We start from the raw sequence: 11,823 nt of genomic DNA, 5'->3' as shown, positions 1-11,823 counted from the left end.
AGATTATTGTACGATATACAATCTTATTAGTTAATTATCATTTATCCGGATCATTATTCAATGATCGAGATAAACTTATCGCATTATAATTGCTATACAACAATTTAAATACAATGAATGAGATTAAATCATAAATTGTATTATTAATTGAATAAACCTGATCATTAAAAAAATAAATTAAAGATTTATTAATCTAACATTAACGTATGACAATATAAAGTAGATTAGATTAAACCACAACTTAATAAAAACAAAACCCTTTTTTTGAAAAGAAACCAAGGCCCATTTTAATTTATAAGCAGATACAAGATTTATTTAAGTGATATGGGGTATATATCCATAAGATTGGGATTATTGTAGTCTTAAATTTGGATTTTAGGGTTCGTCTGCACCTATCATATGCAGCCGCACTCACCCTCTCCTCCTCTTCTTCTCCTTCAGAAACGCAGCCATGGTCGGGCCTCCTGTCACCGTCGACGGCCGTAGCTCCTCCGTTCGCCATCTATTTTTCGTCCGTCCGCCGTCGTGACTCATCTACCGATCTCGTCTACTCGTTTGCGGTGGTTCTCCTCCGATTGGCGGCCTGATTCTCATCAAACACGGTGGGTCTACAGTGAGTTCTCTCTTTCTTCGGTTCTACATTCCCTTTTCTTTGATTTCTGCCGTTTTACTCATTTTCTTTGGTTATTCTTTTCTCATTCTCTTCAGATTTTCTTCCATAAAAGCAAAGAGCAGCAGCCATCCGGCCAGCCGCCTGCTCCTCCATTGTGTCTGTCTTCGCCGTCACTGCTCTTTCGCTGCTGTTCGTCTGTCCTGGCATCATCGGCTGTAGCCGCTCCGACCTGCGTTGAGGTAAGACCTGTTTATTTCTATTTAGTCTTTTTCGTTTTTTTTAGTTTTCCTTTTTGCCGTGGATCTATGAATTGATATGGAATGAAGTTTTGTTTGTTCTGACTTTGAGGGCGCTGAGATAGAAGGCAAACTATGGGTTCTGGGTTTTTTTTACATTTTTGGTGAACTAGATCCTTTAGGGGCGAAACTGTGGATGCAATAAAACAGGTTAATTTGTTAGATATTTGGTTAGATTAGTTGATAATTTGTGTAATCTGTACAAATGGTTATTTTCGAAAACAGCGGATTTGAGTTGACTGTAAACATCAAAAGAATACAAAAATTAGCATGCATGATAGGTTATTATTCGAATATATAAAGTTAATGTTAACAGGATGATGAATTGTTAATAACAGATATTCAAAGGAAACTAAATAAACATGCATTTGAAGTTAGTAGAGTTAATAAATGGTTAGTACAGATTGAAAAAAAGGGATCAGTAGTAGAAATCTCAAATGGAATAATAAGCAAATAATATGTGTTTAATGTTAGTAAGATTAGTGAATAACTAGTAGCACATATTTAAATTGCAGTATCTAAAAAGCATTTAGATGAGCTAGGAACTAATGGATTTTTATTTTTAGTTTACAAAAAATTAGATCATTTTAAAAGCAATGTGAATGCTTTTAATCAATATTTTTATAAACTAGAAATAAAAACCTTAGCTCAAAGCTTTTGAGATCAAAATGAGGAGAATTTGATTGTATTGAATTTGTGGAGAATACAGAACTTTCTTCCTCTGGAAAGAAAAAGAACCTATTACAAAAAGCACCCTCCTAAACTTTGGCTCAAAACTCTCTTTCTCAAAATTGGCCTTTTTCTCTTGCTGTTTTTTTTATTGACCTTTTTTTTCCTTGCTAATTTTCGGCCTCTTTTTTTGCTCTAATCTTCTTCTCCCCCCTTTTTCAGGTGCTCAACCCCTCTATTTATAGATGCTCAAAGACACTGCTGAGATTGAGAAGACTCAAGCTGTACTTTGTCCACTTTTGCTGCATTTGTCCATTGTAACAGTAGCTGCAGGGACTTGTCTTCTTCTCAGATTTGTCCTTCCCTTCTTTCAGGATGCAGGAACTATCTTCAAGATGGAGTGGCTGGTTTTCGAGATACAGCACCTTTGTCTATTGTGGCAATGGTTTTTCAAGATGCAGTGGCTGTCCTTATTAGTGGTGTATTTGTTTTTTCTGCTTTTGGATTCATATTAAATGTTGCATCTGTGTTTGTCTCTTGCAGTCTTCAGGAAAGTATTTTGTCTTTTAGTCTTCAGGAGAGTGGTTTTTTTCTTTGAATTGAGAACCCACAATGCTGTCCATTTTAACTTGAAAGTTGAAATTTTGATTTTGGATTCTTGTCCACATCTTATTTGAGTCGAAGCTTGATTAGGAGTTAGATTAGGAATATTGAGAGGCTTAAATTTATGTTTACCTACAAAACAAATAGAGCTAATAGATTAGCTTTGTAAAAATACAAATTTTATTTCTTAATAAAAGCATCCTATTTTTATTTTTTGTTTTATTATGTTTATAATTTATTTTCTAAATATTAATCCATTCATCACTAAATGGTTCCAAGAATAAATTATATTCTAAATATGACTTTATGTAAAAAATTATCTTCAATAGTTAATCTCTTAACAATAAATCATATCTAAAACTATATCCATTTCTTGAATATGATTATAAAATGAAAGAGTTAATTTTACTATTAAACAAAAATTGATTTTAACTAACAATCACATTATATCTCAAATATAATTCATAGCAAGATAAAAACACCATTGTTTCAATAAATTATACCTTCAATGTAATTGGTAATTATATTGGGATGTAACAAATTGGCACACAAAAGCTCCATTTTTGATAAATCGTATGTGAGAATTAAGTGTTTTATTTCCGATATAATATATGAATTTGTTGAAATTTCAAATATTGTCAGTTAAAACATAAAAATGTCCCGGACAAAAATGAGTATCTACATATTGTAACAACTTTTAAAATTGCTTACTATTGGAGCATTTTTAAGTAAAAATTACCAAAAGTGATATGTATTATTAAATTAATAAAATATTATATTTTAGTATGATATGTTAATTTTTGGCACTCTTTAAAGCAACCTCTATTGGAGATGTTCTAAAAGATTAGTCTTTTTTCACCTTAAAAATATAGTATTTAGTATTTACCTAAAACCCATGTGGGTATTTTTTGTGTGTGTGTGTGTGGATAAAGACTAAATTTGGCCCTAATATTTTGACGGATCGTAACATATAAAATAATTCAAATTTAACCATAATATTTTCAAGATAAATTTTAGTTATATTTTATCGAAAATTTAAAAATGTTTGTTTGAGTGTTTTTTTTTTTTTGATAGAAATTGGGACGAGACAGAACTTGGGCGGGATGAGGACCCATGACCCAAGTACTGACAAACCCTCAATATATAAATAAAAGAAAAAAATTGAGTGTTTGAACAAGAGAAGAGGAAGAAGAACAAACAAAAGAAGGGGGGAGGAGAAAAGAAAGGAAAAGTTAACAAAAACGCAATTGTGAAATACTACAAATGTCATCATTGATAAACATGTGGCAAAAAGCAGGAGCTGAAGGCCACCAATTGATCAAGAAAGAAGAGACCCTAAACTTTGCCAATGCATCAGCAACTCTATTTCCTTCCCTAAAGATGTGTGAAAAGATAATATTCATTCTAGAGCAAATGCTGAGACAATGTAACCACTCTTGACGAATACTCCAAGGAACATCCATGGAGTGGTGTCTGAGCAGATTAACTACGTACAATGAATCTGACTCAACCCAAAGTTGATGCCAATTTTTCTCCCAAGCAAGTTCAATTGCAAAAATAGCGGCTCTCAATTCAGCCATATAAGCAAAAGATGGCGGAGTAGAAAAAGCAAAACAACCTTTGGGAAATCCTCGATGGGTGCGAAAAATTCCTCCCGCTCCAGCCTCGCCCGGAGTGCCAAAAGCAGAGCTGTCCACATTGACTTTAACCCAGCCCAGAGGAGGTTTAAGCCAATGGATAGAAATAATGTTGGGAGCAGGAGGTGGCCTAGGAGAAGCCAAAAAACGGGATAAGATAGCAATATCTCTCCGAGAAGAGCAAGAACCTTTAGAAGTGGCCAAGGACTCTCGAATCATTCGAAAAAGGGTGATCTTCGATTGCAGAATAGGAGGGGAAACTTCCTTAAAGATTGCTTCATTCCTGCAATGCCAGATTAACCAGATTGAAGAGACAATAGCAACACGCCAGATCAACGACACCTGTGAGCCAAAATGAATGCTACAAAGATTGCAAAAGAAGTGGATGAATTGGGAATGTCGAGGCAAAGTGCAATCAAAATGGACCTCAAGGGCCCTCCAAAGAGAATCTGCGAAAGAGCAGCTAATGAATAAATGGTTAATGGACTCAGCATCCCTACCACAAAGAGCACAACGAGAGGCAATGGAGAATCCAATACGCTGAAGGAGGTCATGAGTCGGAATCCGACCATGCAAAACTCTCCAGAAAGTGAAGGAGCGAGAAGGGGGAGTGTGAGCATTCCAAACAAATTTATACCAGTCCACCGAGGAGGAATTAGGACTGAGAACGGAATAGAACTCTTTGGCAGAGAAAATTCCTTTCGTAGAGGGCTGCCAAGCACAGAAATCAATATCATCTCTACCCATGTGAATAGAACGAATACTGTTTTGAACAACCAAAGGAAGATTACCTAAGCCAAGCCACTCCGAATTAACCAAAAGGTCATCACCAGAAATACAGCGTGAACGCTTTTCCTGAGGATCGAGATCCAATCTGTCCGCCACCGAAGGAATGATCCATCGATCAGTCCAGAAATCGAGCTTAGAAGACTGGCCAATCCACCAAAAGGTCTGGTCCCAAATGGAAGAATAAACAACTTTACAGGAAGACCAAATCGAGGAAGGAGAAATGGTAGCTTTAGGTAAACTAGAGACAACTAAAAATCTAGATTTCAACAGAGTAATAGCTAGACTGTTGCCTTGAATTAAATCCCAACACATCTTACCCAAGAGAGCCTGGTTGAAGATCCTAAAGTCCTTAATGCCCAAACCTCCACCCTCCAAACTTTTGCAACAAGTTTGCTATGGAACTGTGATTAGCTTCCTCTGATCAATACAACCCGTCCAAAGAAAGTTTCTAACACTTCGATTGACTTTTTTCAACAATCCCACTGGCCACTTATAGATCAAGAAAGAGTGCACAAGAGAGCCAGTAATAGCAGACTTAATTAGAGTTAAGCGCCCAGCAAAGGAAAGGGAGCTACCTTTCCACTTGCTAAATTGAGAGAGAAATTTATCTACAAGGCTGCTGAGATGACGAGCCCTTGGAGCTCCAATAAATAGAGGGACTCCTAAATAGTTGAAAGGGAGAGACTCCAAACGGATGCCAAGGCAGTGAGCGAGACGAACCCTCCTCGGAGGACTCACTTGAGAACCAAAAAAGACAGCAGATTTGTCCTAACTCACCTGCTGACCGGAGATCTGACCATAGAGTAGGAAGAAATCCTTGAGAGCATGTAAGTTGCTCAAGGAAGCCATTCCAAAAATGAGTATGTCATCAGCAAAAAGAATATGAGAGAGAAAGGGATTTCCACCAGAATAATACATAGGAGAATAACTACCCTCCCTCACCATTTTAGCAAGCCAACGAGAGAAACAATCCTCAGCAATGTCAAACAGAAGAGGAGAGAGGGGGTCCCCTTGTCTAACCCCTCTAGAACAAGAGAAATAACCCTTAGGAGAACCATTAATCATCACAGAAATACGAGCAGATGCCAGAATGTTAAGGATCCAATCTCTGAAAGTGAGAGAAACCCAAAAGAGTCCAGCACAGCCAAGAGGAAGTTCCAATCTAAAGTATCAAAAGCTTTATGAATATCGATTTTTAAAGCCATGTGACCACCAAAACGTTTCCTGTCAAGCATATTAACTCCCTCAGAAGCTAAGGCAATACATTGATGAATGCTTCTACCTTTAAGGAAACCATATTGGTTGGGAGAGACAATCCTTGCAGCAATTACTGCAAGATGATCAGCAAGAATTTTTGAGATAATTTTGAAACCAAAATTACTCATCACAATTGGACGAAAATTCTCAATTCTGTCAGCTTCAGCAACTTTAGGAATTATAGCCATAATGCTAGAGTTTAAACCAGGCAGAATGCAACCATGATCAAAGAAAGCTTGAACCATATTGCAAACATCCTTCCCCACAATATCCCAAAAGGAATGATAAAAAGTTCCCCCAAAACCATCAGGACCAGGGGCACTGTCAGGATCCATGGAAAAAACCGTGTCTTTAATAGCTTCAAAGGAGGGTTTAGAAATTAATTCCTCATTTTCCAAAGAAGTTACTAAGTTGGGAATTACCTCAGAAATTGGAGAAAGATCAACATGCTCTCTAGAACTACGAAAGAGATTATAGAAATACTCAATTACATGATCAGACAATCTTACTGTGTCAGTGGTGGGACCCCCATCGTCGATCCTTAAATGATTAATGTCGGCCCAAGTCTTTCTAACTCTAGCTGACCTTTGGAAAAAACTAGTGTTCCTATCTCCCTCTTTAAGCCACTTAACACGGATTTTCTCTCTGTACATCATCTCCTGCCGAAGAAGTTGTAAATCAAGGTTGGAGCAGGAAGCAGAAGCAGCACTACTCAACTCCGGAGAATCACCGTGCTCAGAAATTTGCTTTTGTATATCTTCCAGATGAACTTCTGCCAGGTGGATATTAGAATCAATTCTGCCAAACACATTTTTATTCCAATCCCTGAGAATAGGTCTCAGAGTGCGAAGTTTATGACATAAAAGTTGAGCAGGAGGGAGAGAGATGTGGGATGCAGTCCAGTGATTAGCAATTACTCCCTTTAAAGAATCATTAGTGGTCCACATTGCATGGAATCTGAACCTAGCAATCCTAGGCTCCCCAATTCTGCATTGAAGGAGCATCGGGCAATGATCAGAACTATATCTTGTCAAAGCCGTGCAAGAGATAGAGTCCCAAGAATCCAAAAAGCCCTCAAACACTAAAGCTCTATCCAGGCGACATTCAACATGAGCCGCCCCATGCCGACCGTTGGACCAAGTAAACCTCTGACCCAAAGTATCAATATCAATAAGATCACAATCATCAATAAAATTCCTGAATTCCCTGCAGGATCCAGCAGCAGGAGGGGAACCAAGCTTCTCATGAGAGCCTTTAATAGCATTGAAATCCCCAAACACCAACCAATTATTAATTGGGAATGCACAACTATAAAGGGAAGACCACAACTCCCTTCTTTCCGATGCCAGATTACTACCATAGACAAAAGAAAGCAGAAAAGACTTATCACCCATCTGGTGTTGAACAGTAACATGTTGGCCATGAGAAGAATGAAGAGAAAGAGAAGAAGCATCCCTAGACAGAAGCCAAAGAGACGGCGAATCTTTATCATTCCAGGCAAAGAGAGAAAGACCCAGAGATCTCCAAAATCGATCCGCAGTGTCACTAAAACAAACAAGAGGTTCAGCAAGACACAAAATATCAGGACGATGTTGTTGGCACAGAAGTTTCAGGGCACGTTGAGTGCGATCATTACCGATGCCCCTATAATTCCAAAATAACACAATCATTGAAACCGCACAGGCGGCTTGCTATGCCGTTTACCACTGACCTCAAGGGGAATGCTGTTATCTTTGTGTTTCTTCCTTTTCTGGACTTTAGACCAAGTCTTTTCCTCTAAATCATTAACCACCTGCAAGCTGTCATAGTTTCCTGAATGCTCAATGATTTGCAAATTAGGAATTTCAAAAACCTGAGGGTTGGAGTGAGAGGTTTGCAAACCCAAGACTCCCAACTCATTATCAAGTTGATAAGATGGAAAGCTAAGAGAAGAAGATGCGGGGGCTATGCCAGAATCAGAATCAAGAACCGACTCACCAATCTTGACTGAACTATGTAGTACCATCTGCAAATCACAGTTATTAGGTTTGTCAGACTCACCAATTGCAGGAGCCCCTTTAGACGATTCACCAATGTGAACTCCTGGCTTCTGTTTCCAGATCCGAGTAACAGACCTACCACGGGGTTCGGGAGATCCCATCTTTTGCTTCCCATTTCTTTGCTTTATATCAACATGTTCTTCACGACGATGGTTCCTCCTACAAGCTCCAGCAGAATGACCAACAGAATGGCAAATGGAGCACAGATCAGGAAGTCTTTCATATTCAAGAGAAATCCAATGCATGGAGGTGTCAGTATCCACTCGAAGTTTGTATTGGATTTCGTTAGAAAGCTCCACATCAATCAAGATACGCGCATAATGACCCATTTCACCCTCCACAGTATTCTTGTCAAAACGAAGGGGCACCCCAATCGCCCTTGCAATGCTTGCCATGATCCGCTTATCCCAGAATTCCCAAGGAAGATTGTAAAAACGGACCCAGACTTGAGCAAAAGTGGATTTGTGAGAGTCTGGATTAAATCCCGGGCTCCAAGGAATGAAACGCATAATCCCATGCCTAAGAGCAATGACACCATGACTCCAAACAGATTGGAGAGCTTCTGCGGATAAAAGAATGATGTGGTAAAAGCCTCTACCCAAATAAATCAATTTCCAATTAGAAGAGCAACCCCAAATAGATGAAAGTTTAGCCTTCAAGTCCGACTGCTTCCAAGGGGATTCCCCCTTAGCAAGAGTGATACGCCCGATAATAGAGTGCTTACAAAGATTGATCCTTTCGTTGTAAATATCCTGCTGAATTTTGACGGCTTTAAAGCCGCCTTCTTCAGATATAAGTGATCGATCCACTGAGGGAGGAACATCCGGAAGAAAAAGCCGCAGAAGAAGTAGCACCAATAAGTGTAGCCGCATAGGACCTAGGTCCAGCAGAGGGCACATTAGTCGATGGAGGACAAATCGCTGCATTATTAGATCCAGACAAGGCATTTTTCAAGTAAGATGATCTAGAAAAAAGATGGGCTATAGAGCAATCCATCTCCATTAGATCAGCGAGGGACAGTCTCACAAACCCAAATAACTAGACCAATCCGTTCAATCCAAAAAAAATTAGACAAATTATGAAAAACCGAAAGTACGTCCGCGGCAGTGAGCGAACAGCCACGTGTAAGTGTAATTTAAATATTATAATGTACATTTCAAACATCAATTATAGTTAATATATTACTAACATAGTTAAAAAAAATATGTTAAAATACTAACAATTAAGTATGCTACATATAAGGTAATTACATTTTTTTTGGGTAAATTCAAAAAAAAACCCCTGTGGTTTCATGTTATTCCAAAAAAACCCTTGTGGTTTGTTAATACAAAAAAAGGACTGTGGTTTGCGCCGTTACCCGAAAAACGGAAAATGACTTAACACCGTTAATTTGATGACGTGGCAGAGGGGTAAAACTGGAAAAATCAATTTTTTTTATTTTTCTTTCTCTCTCTCCCTCCATTCTTCTTCTTCTTCTTCTCATCAAAAGCAAAGCCTCGTATCAGAGCCAAACAACTCTATCACGCCAAGAAAAGAAAAATCTCAGATCTCCGAACAAATGAAGTTTTACAGTTTAAAATCAGATGAAAATAGGAGGCAGAGCAGTTCAGAAGAAGAACGAATTTATACCTCTGTATCCCCTAGGAGAGCAAAAGCACGAACAAAGAATTCCAAAATTACAAGCTTCTGCTCATCAATTTTTCCAGTTATTTCACGCATAACAGATACTAATTCAGATCTGGTGAACTCTGTCAGGCTCGATTACACTTCCATCAATGACTCCACATCTTTGCATACCAAAATCGATTCAAGAAGTCGCAGAGTTTCATTGCCGAATCTGTAAGAAATTACTAATTGTAATGATTTTGATGATCAGATCGACAGATTTTGAGCGACAAATTGAAGTGAATAAACATAAATTGAAGAATAAGAGAATGAACCTTCGGTTTCTGATTTGAGAGCAAAAGAGGGAAATTGGCTGAGCAGCTTTCGAAATTGACATCTTTAGAAATAATTGGCGGGTAAGCATTTGGGCTGGATCTTCGGAAATCTGGAAATTTCCAGATTTCTAGGAATTTCTAGAATCTGGAAATTTCCAGTTTTCTGAAGTATTCATTTGGGCTGGATCTTCGGAAATCTGGAAATTTCCAGTTTTCTGAAGTATCTGAATTTTAAGAAGAAGAAGAAGAAGAAGAAGAGGAGGAGGAGGAGGAGGAGGAGGAGGAGGAGGAGGAGGAGGAAGGAAGAAGAAGGAGGAGAGAGAGAGGGAAAAAAAATAAAAAAAATCGAATTTCCAACCTTACCCCTGTGCCACATCAGCAAATTAACGGTGTTAAGCCATTTTCCGTTTTTTGGGTAACGGCGCAAACCACAGTCCTTTTTTTTGTATTAACAAACCACAAGGGTTTTTTTAGAATAACATGAAACCACAGAGGTTTTTTTTGGAATTTACCCTTTTTTTGTTAAAGTGTTTAAAATGTTTACCATGTTGTTAAAATGGTTACCCATATCGCCAAAAAAAAATATATGAAACTGTTTTATTTTATTGAGAAACTTGTTTGGACGTCTGATATGCTAGTGAAATAACGGTCAAAAAGATTTTTTCAAATTTTCAATATAGTAACACCATTTTATACCTTAGAGTCGAATTTAATTCTTATCATTTTTTTATGGTAAATAATTTATTAGTCCCTCCATTTTTATTTAATACACAAACAGTAGTGTTCACATGGAACTTGATGACCAAATGAATTGTGGTCATTCACCGTTAGATCTAGGCTAATAAAAAATATGGGATGGAGATTCAAAGCATCATAAAACTTATATTTACTCAGCCTAGATCTAACGTTGAATGACCACAATTCATTTGGTCATCAGGGTCCATGTGAACACTACTGTATACTGTTTAGTCTCCTTATTTTGAAAAACACATTATGAGATCCCTATATTTTGTCAATATTAACCATTTAGTCATTCTGACTATTTTTTTTTAGATTTTTAACCGTTATATTTGATATAAACAGACAGATAGAAAATAACAGAGTAACATGATCATTTTATATCTACAATGGTGGTTTTGAAAGCTAAGATATGTTCGGTTAAAAATCTAAAAAAACTAAACAAAAGAACCAAAAGATTAATATTGATAAAAGATAGAAATCTTATTATATAATTTTCAAAATAAAGGGACTAAACGGTGTATTAAGTAAAAAAACACGGATTAGTTCTAAAAAACCTGCCGAAAACTGCTTTCTTCTTCATCATAACTGCTTTCTTCCTCTTCTCTTCCATTTTGCAGCGTGGCCTTGTTTCTTCACCAAATTCATCAATCGATTGTTGTTGTTAATTGAGTATTCTTCTCTTTCGAGTTGTAGTTTTTATTTGAGGAGGAAGAAGGAAGTTGTCTTCCTTTTTCCTCCTTACACCGTTATGTCTTTTTTTTCTTTGTTGTATAATTTCTTTGTTTTTGGATTTCATATATTTTACCGGATCTTTTAATCCGTTTGAATTGCAACTGTTGTTTATTATCTTTTTCATTTGTAATGTTTTCTGATTTAACAAGGGCAGAAATGATAAATCTTATATGTAGATCACTGCATCTACGTGGTTGCAAAAGAAAGGACTTCGATCCGAAAATTCGGAAGAGTTTAAATGATGAAGATTGGATTCCAGATGTTTCTCTGCGAATTTGGAGTTTCAAGAAGTATATGTATCTGTTTGTGTTATTAGTACCTGTAATGGTTTGTTTTGCTCTCTGTAGTCATTTTCTTACCTACATGGATTTTGTATTAGACATAGCCTTGTGTAAGATTTTATTCCTTACCTTCCTTGTTGTATTTGCAATTTTCTTATCAATAAAATGATATACTCATTTTCATTAAAAAAAAAAAAAAAACAAACAAACAAAAAAACACGGATTA

At 37.1% G+C, this 11,823-nt stretch overlaps 1 long non-coding RNA gene across 1 annotated transcript; it reads left to right on the top strand.

Annotated features, from left to right (window-relative positions):
* Positions 1 to 345: 345 nt before the first annotated feature.
* Positions 346 to 2,403, top strand: LOC136219114 (uncharacterized). The gene is made up of 3 exons (XR_010684050.1): positions 346 to 602; positions 709 to 852; positions 1,801 to 2,403. It is a non-coding gene; the product is annotated as an uncharacterized lncRNA (long non-coding RNA).
* Positions 2,404 to 11,823: the final 9,420 nt, after the last annotated feature.

This window comes from Euphorbia lathyris, chromosome 2 (genome assembly GCF_963576675.1).
Source record: "Euphorbia lathyris chromosome 2, ddEupLath1.1, whole genome shotgun sequence".
NCBI classification, from domain to species: domain Eukaryota; kingdom Viridiplantae; phylum Streptophyta; class Magnoliopsida; order Malpighiales; family Euphorbiaceae; genus Euphorbia; species Euphorbia lathyris.
Note: the sequence above shows the minus strand (reverse complement) of the source record. Positions and strands in the feature narration are given on the sequence as shown.